This window comes from Hemicordylus capensis, chromosome 1, assembly GCF_027244095.1.
Source record: "Hemicordylus capensis ecotype Gifberg chromosome 1, rHemCap1.1.pri, whole genome shotgun sequence".
NCBI lineage: Eukaryota > Metazoa > Chordata > Lepidosauria > Squamata > Cordylidae > Hemicordylus > Hemicordylus capensis.
Window position 1 is genome coordinate 227,412,661 of NC_069657.1, and position 14,976 is coordinate 227,427,636.

The 14,976-nt window shown below is 43.1% G+C and overlaps 1 protein-coding gene across 2 annotated transcripts in view; it reads right to left on the bottom strand.

Moving 5' to 3' along the window:
* The window catches only part of ITGB2 (integrin subunit beta 2), a 73,082-nt gene that overhangs the window by 49,980 nt on the left and 8,126 nt on the right, over positions 1 to 14,976 (bottom strand). Inside the window, exons 2-3 of one of the 2 annotated variants that reach the window (XM_053283005.1) lie at positions 11,811 to 11,971; positions 11,414 to 11,506 (exon numbers count right to left, since the gene is read on the bottom strand). The gene's annotated coding sequence lies outside the window, so the exon portion shown is untranslated. The remainder of the gene's footprint in view (positions 1 to 11,413; positions 11,507 to 11,810; positions 11,972 to 14,976) is intronic. The other variant, XM_053283004.1, reaches the window with a different exon arrangement.

Below are 14,976 nucleotides of genomic sequence, written 5' to 3' on the forward strand. Positions count from 1 at the left end.
GATTCGGCTCATGGCCGATTTTGGGGGATTTTTTGAAGTTTTAGTGACTTTGGGGCAGATTGGGGCAGAAAGTGGGGCCTGGGGAAGAAGAGTGGGGTGGGGTGGTAGTGCCTAATGGGTGGAGGCTACCACGCTAATTTAAGGGGGATTGGACAAAGGGGTGATTTTTTGGGAATTTCTGAAGTTTTTGTGTCTCTGGGGCAGTTTGGGGGCAGAAAGTGTATCTGCCCCAAAAGGGGGGGTGAAGTGGTAGTGCCTAATGGGTGGCAGCTAACACCCCTATTTCAGGGGAATTGGGCAGAGGGCTGGTTTTTTGGGAATTTTTGAAGTTTTGGTGTCTTTGGGGCAGATTGGGGGCAGAAAGTGTATCTGCCCCAAAAGAGTGGGGTGGGCTGGTAGATAGTGCCTAATGGGTGGAGGCTACCACCCTTCCCCAATTTCAGAGTGATTGGGCAGAGGGCTGGATTTTGTTGATTTTCTGAGGTTTTTCTTCATAAAGTGCTTTGTGGTAGATTGATTCATTCATCATATTCATAGTAAATGTGAGTGTGAAAAAGTGAAAGTGGGGTCATGAGAGTTCTTTAATTGAAAAAAATCTCATTTGCTATCATTGAATGAGAATTCACACCTCAGAAAATAAGGGAATAACATCCCTTCAGAAAAACTTCCGAGGTGTGAATTCTCATTCAATGATAGCAAATGAGATTTTTTTCAAGTAAAGAACTCTCATGACCCCACTTTCACTTTTTTCACACTCTCACTTACTATGAATATTGAATGAATCAATCTACCACACTGCACTTTATGAAGAAAAACCTCAGAAAATCAACAAAATCCAGCCCTCTGGCCAATCACTCTGAAATTGGGGATGGGTGGTAGCCTCCACCCATTAGGCACTATCTACCAGCCCACCCCACTCTTTTGGGGCAGATCCACTTTCTGCCCCCAATCTGCCCCAAAGACACCAAAACTTCAAAAATTCCCAAAAAATCAGCTCTCTGCCCAATCCCCCTGAAATTGGGGTGTTAGCCTCCACCCCACCCTTTTGGGGCAGATCCACTTTCTGCCCCCAAACTGCCCCAGAGAAACAAAAACTTCAAAAATTCCCAAAAAATCACCCCTTTGTCCAATCCCACTTAAATTGGGGTGGTAGCCTCCACCCATTAGGCACTACCACCCCACCCAACTCTTCTGCCCCAGGCCCCACTTTCTGCCCCAATCTTCCCCAAACTGCCCCAAAGACATGAAAACTTCAGAAATTTCCCAAAAATCACCCCTTTGCCCAATCCCCCTGAAATTGGGGTGGTAGTCTGCACCCATTAGGCACTACCATCCCACCCCACTCTTTTTGCCCAGATCCCATGCTATGCCCCCGAACTGCCCCAAAGTCACTAAAACTTCAAATATTCCCCAAAGATCAGCCCTTTGCCCAATCCCCCTGAAATTGGGGTGGTAGCTTCCACCCATTGGGCACTACCACCCCACTCCAAAATCTTGCCCCTGGGCCCCTTCCCCCCCGAATCGATTCAGATTCAGATTCGGGTTAAATCCGAATCCAAACCGAATCAAGGGTGATTCGGGTGGCCCATATTCAGGCACAAAACAGAACAGGGGTGATTCAGTTCGGGTCCCGAACCGAATCACCGAAAATCCGAATTGCACACCCCTAGTGCATACTACATTAGCCTTTATTCCATGTGTTCTTAAACTTTTCTGACACTGCCTAATAAAGTTGTTAGAAATAAAGGGGATCTTAAGCACGGGTAAACCTGATACATATTTGGATCCCCCTGTTCTTCTTAAGGGGAATTTATATTTCCTTTTTTTCCTGAGATGAAACTTCAGCTGCTCTTCTAACTATATCTTTCACCGTTCGGACTTTGATTGTTAAAGTGTGTGAATTGCTGAATTGCTATTTATAATTAATTCTTTTTAGCTGGTTTTCTATACCATTTAGTCTGTAGGTTATCCTTCCCTAAACAAATTTCTGTTTCCAGAAAGGGTAACCACCCTTGACTGTCTGGTGCTCCTCTCGTCAAATTTATACTCCCTCCCCTGTTTATGCTATCAAATACCTTATTGGCTGCTTGTTTTGTTTTCATTATGATAATTATATCATCAATGTATCTCTTATAAAAGATCACATCCTACATCCTAAGTGATACATTTACTTTCCAAATTATACATGTAACTGACAGCCCACGGAGGGGCCAGTTACCCATGGCCAGGCCTTTCTCCTGAGAGTAAAATAAGAATAAGAATCATTAGGAAAGACCGAAAACAAAACCATTCACATATGCAACCAGGACTGTGAAGCAACATTTTCCATGATGCCGAGAGTCACCAAAGAAGGAAGGATGTTAACTGCTTCTTGTTTTACTCATTTCAGAAATTGTACAGGGCATTCCTCCTTTCTACCAGCACAATGTCATAATCTAGGAGTGGGGAAAATTCGGGTTATCAAGTTCCATGCTTCAGACCCGGGAATGACTGGAGTTTAAAATATGGGAACAGCTCTAGATCAGTACGAGTGTAACGTGTATGTCAGAAACAGGGCTGGGAGCACGAAGGAGCAGAGTGAAAAATATTAACCTTTGCAGAAGCCAAGAACATAAAAGAAAGAACCTCCACATGTTATGCAAGTGTCTAAATGCTAATTCTTTCTTGCCTCACAACATGCAAGCAAGGTTCTTCTCAACCTAAGCAATCTTCCTGTATCCCATATGCTGACCCCTCATGCTCTTGGTGGCTTCTTTCAACTTCCTGTGGACCTGGGAGTGAGAGAGAAAGTGAGTGTGTTTGTCTACAGCTTTGGAACTAGCCCACTGCAAATACGGACCTTTGCCTACCACAGGAAAACGAATATCTTTTAAACAGCAACACTGTAAATTCGGATGCTCCCCACTTTAAGGAAGCAGGATCTGACAGCAGAACCAAACTTCCCTTGTAGCTACAAAAGACAGAGCTGCTGTAAACTGAGATAAGGACTGAAATGTGAGACACTCTCCTCCATGCCCCAGCCCACAAATTGTGTGGTCTGCTGCTTCCTCTATGAAGCTCCACTACCTTTAAATATATCTTAAGGAAAAGCCAACAACAAATAAAACCTTGCAAAAAATAACTAAAGAAATATGGATCGTAACAGTAAACAGCTGCCAGATGAAAAATTATCCTGGCAAAAACAATTGTTCTAGCACTCAGCAAGCAATCTGGCATGTCTAAGGAAAAACCAACTCCCTCTGTCCCCCTCCACTCAAGTAGTGCCTACAAATCCACTGAAACTTCTGTGCATGGTGTGGTGGGATATGTGACATCACTGGTGACAAGAGGCACATTCTCGTCATGTTTTAAAGGTTTATTCATTTTTAATTGTGTCCATTGTAAATACTACACATTGCACACCCAGGCCTCAATAACGACAGGACACAAAATACTGGAGAACTTGGGGCACTTTATTGATTAAATTTACAAATAACCTGCAACGAGGCCACAAAATACTGAGTGGTGGGCCCAGCCAGCCTCCGAGTAGGGGCAGATCCCAGCCCGAGGGCCACCCACTCGCCTTAGTCTGTCCCACAGTCAAACACCAATACGAAACAACCTACCCCAACCCTCACTCTTCCGCAAAGTGACCAAAACATCCTAGACAATGAGACCCTAGCAGGAGAATCAGTGAGAAGTAGGCAAAAAAGGCCACCCCGAAAGCCAATCAGGTGTGACCCAAAAAATTCCTGCTTGGCCCCCAAAAGGCAAATGGATAGCCCTCACTGAAATAGGCTGGGCGGGCGGGTATCTTGCCCCAGAGCAACTGAGAATGAGTGCAAGGAGCCAGCCACTTATGCAGCTGCTCCCTTGCTATAATTGGACGGCCACCATCACATGCTGGGGGGAAACAAAATGGCAGCTCCCGTGTACATCAATGGGGCCGGACACACAACTCCGCCCCTTGCCTTATCATGAAGTGTGGCAGTGCAGGGAGTGTGTGTGTATAGAATATGCACAAGGCTATCATCTCCCACCTTCTTCAAAAACTTTTGCATGTCACATGTTCTCTTTGAAGGATATGTGCTTCAGATGACATCACTGGTGTTTGTATAGCACTTTTTGAGTGTGCAAAGAGCTTCACGTAAACTATCTTGAAGTAATCATTACAACAACCTGGAAAGGTTGGCAAGTAATATTATGCTCATGGTACATCTAGGAAGCTGCTGAGGCTGGTGAACGGCATGCCTAAGGCCATCTAGGGAGTTCCTGGCAAAAGTGAGATTCAAACAGGGAAAGTCCCAATTTTTATCACAGGTTCATAGCCACGGCACTACATCTACTCTCACATGCATAAGTGTGGTGCTGATGAGAAATGGCTTTCCACTGCAAGAAAACTACTCTTTCCCCACCTTATAGTACATTTGCATGGCTCTCTTGCTACGAGTATGACTAGCACAAGCATAGGGTTGAAAAGAAAGAGGCTCCCATTGTTTTTTATGATTTCTGTACAAGCTCATAAAATGTGTGCTTTTTGGAGCTGTTGGTTCTAACAAAGGACATTATTCTTATAAATGGTACAGATGTTTCCAGAAGACCACATAAGGCCATAAAAAGCGTATGTGTTAACAGTAAGTGTGTTTCCTGTGAACTATGTAGCAATATATCTGTGACTGTTTTTCTTGTGTTCATTTAAGCAACCGTTGAGAAAAGGAGAGGTTCACTGCAGTCCCCACCCTTCCTCTCAATTTACCTAGCGCTACAACAGTGCTCAAGGACAACTCTTACAGCCATTCCTCTTACATGACATCGAGGACACATCTCAAGCTAGTTCAAGGAGGAGTATGGAAAGTGTCCCCATCAAAGATCTCTCTCCCTCCTCAAGAGATTTCAGGACTAAAGCTCAAGCTACAAATGACAGCACAAACCTCTAAGTTGAATTTGCACCAGTCACATGTAGCCCAAGATATTACGAAAGGGAAGAAGAGAGTGTGGGTGAGGGGAACTGAACCCTCTCCTCTCTCACAGCTTCCCAGGCACTTTGTTTCCAGACAGGCTCACTTTCTATATCAGAGATGGGTTGGTGGGAGATGTGCCAGGCTGTGGAGAAGCCAGCTATGGAAACTGAGAAGTCGGCTCCCTCACCCATGCATGTTTTGCTCATAAAATCAGGCCATAACTATCTACTTTAGAGATGACTGGGTAGAGCTAGGTTTTAAATAAATGTGTCCACTAATTTAATGAATTTATTGTTCAATTTTGTACCACCTTTCTTAAAACATCCCAAGGAGGTTTACAAAAGGTCTTTGGGTGTGTTTTTTTAAGCAGCCACAGATGTCAGTGAGCAGACATTCACTGGAAGAGCATTCCAGGGCCTGGGGGCAACAACAGAGAAGGCCCTGCCCTGTGTGCAACGTTGAGCCCCTCTCAACGTTGACATGCAGAGCAAAGCCACCCCACCTCCAACAACCTTGTTGGGCGGCCAGAAACCCTTGGGAATAACTTTACTAATCCGAGTCAAGTTACACAGAACCCAGGCTGAATATCCTCCCTGAACTCCAGGGAGCCAGCGTGGTGTAGTGGTTAGAGTGCTGGACTAGGACCAGGGAGACCTGAGTTCAAATCCCCATTCAGCCATGATACTAGCTGGGTAACTCTGGGCTAGTCATTTCTCTCTCAGCCTAACCTACTTCACAGGGTTGTTGTGAGGAGAAACTTAAGTATGTAGTACACCACTCTGGGCTCCTTGGAGGAAGAACGGGATATAAAATGTAAAAATAAAATAAAAATAAAATATTAAAGATATTTTGAAATACAGATGTTTCTTACTGTGGCTATTATAATGTGATCATACAAGACCTTTCTCACCCCATCCACCTTTTTCTTGACAATCCAGCTTGAGGAACAGTTCCCATGATTTTGCATACTGTATTTTGAATACTGTTTGGGGACCTTACAGACTTAATGATAACACATTTTTCATACTTTTAGTTCACTTTAGAGAATTAAATCCCTCAAGTGAATAAACACATCCATGGGTGGAGTTAGAGCAGGGGTATAGCGAGACTTTTCACTGGAAGTGCAGACAAACACTGGAGAGGCAGGAAGGTTGGGGATAGATCATCATAAAGGTGGAGAAAAAGTTTTAATAGGTAATGATGACCACCGCCAGCCTCCCCACACTGATGCATTTTAATGAGGAACCATGACTTGTGACGTTTACAAGAAGGCAAAATAATTTAAAACACAATAGACTTGTTCACCTTATTGAATCCAGGTAGTAGGAGCACCCAGCCAGGGTCGGAGCATTGGATGCGTTCCTGATCGGCAGTCATGTGCCTTCCAAAATCAAGGCAGGAGGAGGGGAGAGTAGTTGTGTGGGTAGTGGGACCTGGGTCAGACGGGTTCACCCTACCCAGATTCTCTTCCCAGCATTTCAGTAAGGGTGGTGAGGGAACTGTCCAACCCCGCTCCTGCCTCTCATATGGTCTCTCTCCCTGCCTACCTTGATTTTGGAGTCCACGCAACTGCCAATCAGGCGTTCACCTGACTCTCCTACCCTGGCTGGGTGCTCCGCTTACTCAGATTTTGATTGTGTGAACTAGCCTAATATTTTCCACACATGAAATAATTGTATGAACTAATTAACAATGAGTAGTGGAAGTAAATTTATATTTTGCAAGTTATCCTACTGATGTTGCCTCAGTGCAAGGCAATGCATGCAACCATCTGCCTCTGCGCATGGAAAAAATCTGTAAGGTAGAATCTGTGAGCAGTGCAGTCTGTGTCCACTTCTACATAGTCCCAACTGCCTCACAGCTATGAGCTCTTCTGAAGCAACTGCTCTGCAAGACCGAATAACTGCCCTGTCACTACCCTTTCACATTTCAGGAAAGCTTGATAATTAAATTAATCGCTATACACATCACTTTGCACAAGATGTATAGGAACTATACATCTCTCTGAACTACAGGTCCTAGAATTAACTGTACAAAGACATATTCTATTCTACAGAAGGGCCCTGGGCCAGCCAGTGAACACTGCTTTCAACTGGCTCCACCAGCATATTTCCCTATTTTGCCAATAGAACAGTTTACATGAGAAAGGTTAAACAAGGGTGCCCAATTGGAGCCCCCCTCCAATCTTGCCCCCTTGGAGTGGATGCAGTCCAAATTTCTAAGAGCGGCCCTCCAAGTGTCTTGCTGTGTCTCAAATCCTGCATTGTGCTTGGAAACGGGCATGATAAAGGTTTGAGGCCAGAGTCTGGTTGTCCATTCTTACACCTCTGGCTTCAATTATCCCGGGGGGCTCGGCCCCTCTGACCCTACCGGACAATTTTCAATCTTCCTGGAAAAGGGCCATGCAGACTAAATTGTCACTCCTGGGCTTCACCCCCCACCCTACTTACTATGGACCATGACCAGGCGAAAACTGTAATCAAACAGAGGATAATGGACCCTGAGCGCCAGGCTGACCTAGGCAGGGTTCCATCCATCCTGTCCTTTGAAAGGCTCAGATACTCTGCCTCCCCTGCCGAGAACCTGTCACAGCTAGAAATCACAAGCCACAGAAGGACTTTTACCCTCGCCTGTTGTCATACCCTTCCCTCTGCTGTATTGGGAGTCAAATACAGAAAGATCCCAGTTGCAGAGAGACTTTGTCCCTGTGACATGGGGGAAGTAGAAACCACAGAACATGTACTCCTCTTTTGCCCTTTTACAGAGACATTTGGGCCAAGCTTATATTTCCACTACTTTGCAAATACTCTGGCCGCCCAAAACATGTCTACACCTGGTTGCTGCTCTCAGATGAAGACCGGCCTTCAGGTATAACACTGCCAAGTTCTGCGTGGAAGCATGCAGGATCTGCTGGGTTATGAGTGCCAGGCCATTCCCTTGCATCAGCTCTGTATAGTTTTAAACTGCTGACTATTTTATCTTTTTTAGTGTTCCTATTTAGATGCCTTATTTTATATGCCCCAATTTAGCCACCACTTTTTGCATTTTATATATTTCACATTTTATATGTTCATAATTTTTAAAAATACAGCTGTTTAATAATCTCATAGCTACCTTCTTTTCTAAGGGTAGCAGCTTTATAGTATTATAATATAGCTTTATTTATACTATTAGAGTAGTAATTTTAAAGTAATATAGTTTTATGGTTCCATAATTTGTTTTTATTATTTTGAATCATGCTCTGCTGTTCTATCTTATGCTGGTCTTGGACCGTAATAAAGATGATTTGTTTATTTATATGAAGGTTATTTATTTATTGATGATTGATTGATTGATTGAATGGAACCAGCTTTAAAGGATTCTGGGAACTGTAGTTCTGTGAGAGTGGGCTAGGCATTTTCAGGGCCAGCTCAGCAACTTTCCAGAACTCTTTTAAACTAGTTCAGCTTCAAAACTATTTTGAAGAGTGCAGTGTGGTGGTTAGTGCCTGTGTCAGCAATAAGTGCAATGAAACACACATGGGAAACAAAAAATAACTTTTAAGTTAATACTTAACAAGTGCATGTTGCCTTATTTATATTGTTGAATTTTAATTCTACAATCAGATACATGTATCATACAGTACATGAAGAAGCTGTCAAATAAAGGAGGACTAAGTAAAATAAATGTCAGAGTGATGGTTAACTTGTCAAGATTATGGCCAGGATCTTGACTTGACAAGTGGGTCTACAGTAAGTAGGACTAGTAAGTCAGGATTCTGGCCTATATATTTGCCAACTGATTTAATAAACTAGGGGGGAAATACCCATTCCTCCAGCCACACAAACACACCATATTCCAGCTCCCCATTGCCTGGGCTAAATAAGGGCTCCTTCATGCTTCCTGGGTCCCCAATAAATTAAACAAATAAATAAATAACTAAACTCTGAATTCGAAGTGAGACATTTAAGAACATTCACACCCACTATATTGTATTTGTCATCGATATTCATATTTCCTTGGTATGACTAATTAACTTTGACCCTCCCCACCTTCTTTTGGATGCCTGAGCTGTATTCTAAAAGGTGAGACTTTAAGTTACTGAAATGTTAGGAAAGTTAGGAATTAGTTACTAAAATGTTAGGTTGGGGGTGGGGGATTAATATGGGGAGGCAATGTCTCCATTTGACTTCCTGTCGCTATACCCGAGTTGTCTGGAATGACTGTTGGTAAACAAGCCTGTGAAGCTGACCAACTTTACAGAACAAGGATGAACATTTTTGAGTGTGTGGCTCTGAACTGCTTCAAGAGCATGGAAGCAGCAGGAGAGAAATCTCCTTCCATTGGCACAACCAAAGTCAGAAAAGTCTACTTGTTTCACTCATTTCCTCTTTGCAGATCTCTCTTGTTTCTCAATTCTTCGTTGCTTGTTACCATCACCTATTGTCTGCTCTCATCTCTGTTACTGATTCAGCAATGTCCCTCAGGTCAAGCTGTTCTGTTGAAAGAAAAGGTCCTAAGAAAAACAACCACTTTGCATATAATTGTGCTTTGGCAACATACTGTATGCTTTGGTAGTTTGTTGGTTCAATAAAAAAATCTTGTCCTATTAAAAATAAATAAATCTTGTCGTAAGAAAAACAGAACTCCTGATTGGTCTCTTTCTGGGCAGTGAGGGGGTGGGGGTGGCCTCCTGCAGACACAGAAGTTTGATACAATGGAAGATTCTAGTTAAGACATCTGCGCTGAGTGTTCTATGCTTATGATGGTATTTTCTAAAAATACATGGATGCTGTTTCTGTAAAAAAACAGTGTAATGATTCTGTAAATATCTATATAGCCTAAATTGACAAGTCCAATTGAACACAGTGGGTTTTTTTATTTCTGACATTTTTTTTATTTTTGACATTTATTTTACTTAGTCCTCCACTTCTGAGGGCTTACGTTTAATCTTTGCAGAAAAATGAAGAAATTTAACAAAAACAAATGGCTATATTTTGACCACAATGAAACACCAAGGAATAATAGAATGCTATATGCTAAAAGTACACTCCTCTCCTTTATGTCAAAAATGAAACCCTGAAGTTATTACCCAAGTTATACTGTTTTCAGCTCAACTCTTAAGTGAAATCCAATTATCTTCTCTCTCAACTCTTGGCCAAACTATACTTTATTTTAAATGGGTAGATTGAGCCTTCTTATATATTCTTTTTAAAAATTTAAATTGCAACCTTGGGGGGTGGTATTAGGATCAAGATCAGTGCAGTGAAGGGATATTCAACCATTTCCTAGTGCACAGTTTGCCTGACAAAAAAAATGTATTCCCAAAGCTGCTTTTAACCTCAGTAGGAAAGTTTCCCTTGGTACCAATGGAACCTTCCCTCTCAAGGCTTGAAGCAACTTTGGGATAAATATCCTTCCTCACATACTGTGGCCCTGATTCTGATCTCCCATGGCTATTTACATCTTTTTAAAAATTAGCACACAGGACCAAACTACACATTTAACATTGCACATGTATACATTTAAATATGTAGTTTTTGACCATACACGTGATCTCGTTTCCACTCTACACAAGCATGGTTCTCTCTTTACTCTTTTAAGGTTATAAAGCATTTCAGTCCACTGAATTTAGAAGTTAGTAGAAATCTTCCGAGAACAATGAACAGAAAAATCCTTCAGAATGAACCTCATATGTAATGAGGGAGGCTACAGACGTTGTGACAAGAAAGAACTGTGCAGCCACAGATCCAGAGGGAGGGTTGACATTTTTTTCCCTGGGAGGGCTTCTATGCCAACCATAAAATAAAACAGGAAGAAATTAAGCAGAGGAAGATTTCCTGTTTGGAACTTCTGTTTGCCACTAGGGTTACCAAATTTTAATCTATCCTCCCCATCTGCCTTTGGCATCTGCCCAACTCTTTGTGGGGGGGGGGCGGAAAGACAAAAAGCTTATTCTACTAAACTTCTCTGTGTCAAACTACTGTTCAAGGGACAAGAGTAGGGTGGGTGAAGACACTGGCAACCCACTTTATCATACAGTTGCTATATAAAGGTCCAGGAACCATGCTAACAGAAAAGCTATACAGAGAAGCAGAAAGATTATTATTAGAGAAACCCAGTGACAAAAGTGCCAGAAAGCAGAGGGTCTGTTACTAAAGTACCCTGGAAAAAGCAAACCAGAACCATATCTGCCTAGGAAAAGATATAATTTCCACAGTTGCAGGAGATGCTCCTCCTAAGGACTGTGATTTCAAGGGTCAACATTGGAGCCAGCCAGCCCTTGAGCCTGTGCCCAATCTGGCTGACTCTCACTACCACCCCTTGATAGCTGACAGGTCTTAAGGCATAATAAGTAACTGCAAAGTAGGGGTGTGTGTGTATGAATTAAAACACTTAGAAGCCAGCAAAATTAAGGTACACAAGGCATGTGGTAGTTACCACCCTTCCAAAGAGAAAAAACATACCCAGAAAATAAAGATTGTAAAACATACGTCAAGAAGTCTCTATGGTTTCTTCTGTGCTGTATTTGCCTGTTGTGGAAAAGTGAAGTTCTTTCTTCTTGTGAACGGTTTCTTCTGTATTTTCTGTAGCAAGAAAAAAAACCAACCTGTTTTTAAGTAGCTACGCCCCTTCCCTCTTTCTACTTATATAGTATATCTTGCTGCTATGTGGTGTGAGGAAGTGAGAACTGAGGGAGTGAGATAAGGTTTGTATGTGGGACGTTTTTAAATAAACTCTTGTTGACAAGATCTCCAGAATGTATACATTTCAGATGACTGGGGACAGACCTAGACTAGAGTTTATTTTACGCCTTGGGAGACTGGTTGTCCTTCAGCTTAAAATATTTGTGTATTTATTTAATATATTTTTATACTGCCCCAAACTCACATCTCTGGGCTGTTTACAACAACAAAGGGAGCTGTTGAAGAGGCCACCTGAGCTCTCCTCAGGGTGGTAGCTCTTGGGCAGGTAGGCTGTTTCCTCTCCTAAGCTCAAATGTAGTCCACAGGAATTTTGAGCTCTCCAATCAGCTCTAATTTCTGGCTGTCCTGGAATAAAAACTTCTGAATTAATATTAACCTCCGCTATGCATGTGAGGACACATCTAATGTTGCAAGATACTAAGAACTGACAACCCCTAGCAAGAAAGTAATCTTCACTTGTCAGAAGCTGCTTTAGATTGAGTCTTTTGTCTTTCTTGTTGAGTATTATTTACAATGGTAATTAGCAGCAGCTCTCCATAATTTCAGTTGCAGCCCTACCCAGAGAGTCAGAAATTGAACCTGGAACCTCTGCATGCAAAACAGATTCTATACCAAATGAACTATAGCCCCTCCCAGCACAAACAATCAGCAGCAAGTGCTTCTCTCTGGATGGGGAGAGGAGGAACAGATCATAGTTTATTTGCAAAACAGAGTGAACTGGGAAAGTGTCAGGGAACCATGGCTTGAACCATCTGGATTTTAAAGCCAGGGTTTGTTCTCTGAGTAATAACCAAAGGATAACAGATATAACAACTACAGATATAACAACTTTTTTAAAATATGCAAGCAAAATTCTGTGTCAAGTAGGCCATAGTTTCCTCTCTGGCTTTCTGCAGAACACAGCCCTATAAATGTCCTTAACCTCAGCCCACCAGCCCAAAGAGTTTGGCTGGCTCATTAATGACATTGCCCTTCCAGGAAAAGTAGAGGTGTGAAGTCTTGCTTATGATATCACCCAGAGGTTCACCCATTAAGCCTAATGCAATTGCAGCACAAACCCCTGATCTCTAACCCAGCTCTGAGCTGCAGGAAGGGTGGAGCTCATCTCTGTTGCATTGAGTCTTGGTGAAAATTCAGATAACAGAGAGACACCTTGCAGCTTTCCCAGCATCTCTGGGGCTCAGTGTGGTGTCAGCTGGAACTCCTGTCTTTCTACAAGCTTGAGAAAGCCAGATTAAAACTATGTTTGTCAATGTGAGCACTTTTCTAGGCCCCTGCTTATCTCACCACTTGCATTTTGGAGTTTGCTCATGCTTCCTTCCAGTTTACTCCACAATGTTGACAAAAGTGTGGTGGTTTTATTATTTTCAGGTTTCAGTGCATCAAGAACCTGCAGAGAGTCACCAGGGATCAGTACTTTTTGCTAGTGCCAGGGAACCAGGTGATAATTAATAATTGGATCATGAAGTGTGCCACTGAGAATGTGCAGCCTGCCTTTCAGACAACTACAAAATGCCCAGGGATTCAAAGGCCACCTGTTCCAATGCCCTGTTGCATGGCAGAATTATCCATGCAATATTTTTCCTCCCATTTCTCTCACCAACAGAAAACTTCCGTTAGCTAACACAGGTCTGGCATTGGGGGCTGAAGCTAACATCCCTTTTTACCCTTGCTGTATCACTTGAGAGGAAGTGATGCTTCCTGGAGTCACACTGCAAACTTCTGCACTCCCTGGCTATGGAAGCAGGTTGCTGCAAATTGTGGTGAAATCTTGCTAGCCTGCCATGAGGAAGGGCCACATCCTGACTCTGATGCAAGCTGCTCGAGACTCAAGTAAATGTTTTTCATAATTGAGTAGCCATTTCCTGAAATCCTCTTGACAGAGTAACCAACAACCTGATATGATGAATAGTCACACAACTACTTCTCATGTGCGTGGGTCAAAAAAGAGAGGAAATATTTCGGCCAGTTACTATTCCCACATCACATTTCCATTTGGTAGCCGTACAGCACCAAATTCTGTTTTCTAGGTGCATTGTTTTCATAAAAGAGAAAATGGAGGCTTTATCAACAATTTTAATTTAGTGACTCCAAACAGCCACAGTCAGTTCGCTCTACTGCAGCTTCAACAAACTGGAAAAACTCCAACTGAATACATATCGGGATTACAGTGGAGCAGTAATAGAACAGACAGGTTCAAATAACCCATTGTGCCCTGCATCGGGGAGCTGCTGAGCTACTCCGACTAGTGCTCTCACAGTTGCTGCTGCCTCCCCTAGCAGCTGGCCTGGTTCTTGCCTGCTCCTTCTTCCACTGACCAGGCTCTCATCTGATGGGAGAAGGGCAGACCATCACCACTGCCAGCCGCCAAGAGAGGCAGGCTCTGTGCCTCCTCCTTCCATCAGCCAGGACTCCTGGGAGCTGGACCAATGGAAGGAGGATGGGTGGAGCTTTGAATGCATGCGTGAGTTTGTGCACCACCATGGAGGGGCACCATGGGAAGTGGGGAGGCCACCCATGTAGTGAACACGGGTCCACTCTCCCCTTGCCGACTCTCACCCTTGCCAATTCCTCCTCTTGGATAAGGAAGAGGTCTGCTGGGGATGCACAGTTTGTGGTTTCTCTCTGTCTTGCCTGTCTGTCTATGTAGTCAGGCCTTTCCCTTCCCTCATCTGAGAGGCTCTTAGGTGGTGCCAGTTTCACCTCAGAATTTGTCCTGTGTGGGCCTGTACATTGCATGACCTGGGGTATTTCAGCACTTCTATGACTATGGCAGGCCTCCACTGTCCATCTGGGCTTTGTTTGTTACTCATAATCCCTTTGTTAGTGGGCTTAATGTCTTAGAATGTTCATTATCATTTATGTTTTTTCTTGGTATTGATCCAGGATTGTTTTGAACATTGGCAATTAATCAACCTGTGTCTCAAAAGAGATTCCTTCATGGGTGTTCTGGGGCTGAGTTGTCAGTTCATCTACATTTGGGTGGGAGAGTATCCAGCTGCTATAAGTGTATTTCGATTGTTTGACAGTCCTATGAAAGGCTCTTGTCTGTCCTGGCCCAGCCTTAGTTACTGGGCTACTTAGTTCACTATCTGCACATATTTTTCTGCTGCTCCATTAGATTGTGGGTAGTATGGGCTACTTGTCATATGGGCTCCTTGTCATATAAGTGAAACCCCAATTTTCTGTTAATTTGTGAAACTCATCTGATGTGTATTGTGGCCCACTGTTGGAGATTAATTCACCACGTATGTCATGCCATGCCAGTATCACTTCTGTGTGGTTTATCACTGTGCTGGACAGTGCGTTTAGTAGCTGTGTTACTTCAAAACGATGACTCAAAACAACTA